At 34.1% G+C, this 1,174-nt stretch overlaps 1 protein-coding gene across 1 annotated transcript in view; it reads right to left on the bottom strand.

The window, feature by feature from the left end:
* Positions 1-1,174, bottom strand: part of LOC106881830 (putative uncharacterized protein DDB_G0277255) — a 138,563-nt gene that overhangs the window by 15,888 nt on the left and 121,501 nt on the right. The window lies entirely within an intron of this gene.

Here is a 1,174-nt window from a genome sequence, read left to right as displayed (position 1 = left end):
GACAGGCAGACACAAAGAGTGAGAGATTAAATCAGTCATATTTTTTTTTTTCATTTTTTTTTTTTAAACTTGAGATGATATGACCAATGAAAATAACAACCGATGGAAAATGAAAATGTACATAATATCTTGAAGGAGAAAGCCGAAGCGAGGTGTAATAAGCCCCTTGAGTTATTATAATCGTAACCGAATTCCATGCAAGAAATACTCTACTGCAAAATGATTTGCATAGACTAGATATACATAATTAGGTCCCATATTTCTTTCTTTATCGCTGTCTGTCTATCTGTCTCTCTCTCGCTTTCTCTCTTTCTCATATATATAAGTAATTATTTGGACTCTGAGTATATGTCTATTAATATGCCGATTAAAGCACATTCACCGTTTGGGCTACCTGATGTCATCAACAGTTACGGTATAATCTTCATTGGATCTACGTCAAGAACTCTGCAACGCTCGTTTCGTTTATAGCCACAAACCTACGAGAGAGTACAACATGCCTGAATGAACAAAGTATATGTAGTAGGATATGTTTTATAGCAAACACTTGATGAGACACACACTGCATTGATTGATGTAACGCAACTAGATGCGCAATATCCTACCAACAAGGGACAACTGCAGGTTGGATCGAAACGATCGTCGCGTTGAACAAAGATTTGTACCAAATCTATTTTCCGTTTCTCCTCATCAATTGTATATATGTGTGTGTAAGTGTACGTGTGTGTGTGCACGCGCGCGTATTTGTGTGTGTATATACATAAATGTATATACACATACATGCACACACACACATGCACACACACACACACACATACATACACACACTCACGCACGCGCAAGCACGCACGCACACACACACATGTATGCATGGAAGAATGTATGTAAGCTTGTAAGTATTCTGAATAGTATACATCAGTGCATTAATATCAATTTAATTATTTAATTTCCTAGCTTCTCTCAAGAACACAGATATCCTTTTGAAGAAAGAATGAGATAATGATATGATGAAAATCAACAATTTGTAACATAAAAATAATAATATCATATATGCATACATAAAAGATATACATACATACATACATACATACATATATATATATGTGTGTGTAATATACATATATGCATACATGCATATATATATATATGTGCGTATATATATACAAATATATAT

The sequence above is a fragment of the Octopus bimaculoides genome, chromosome 4 (assembly GCF_001194135.2).
Source record: "Octopus bimaculoides isolate UCB-OBI-ISO-001 chromosome 4, ASM119413v2, whole genome shotgun sequence".
NCBI lineage: Eukaryota > Metazoa > Mollusca > Cephalopoda > Octopoda > Octopodidae > Octopus > Octopus bimaculoides.
The sequence above is the reverse complement of the archived record's forward strand: the minus strand, read 5'-3'. Positions and strand labels throughout refer to the sequence as shown.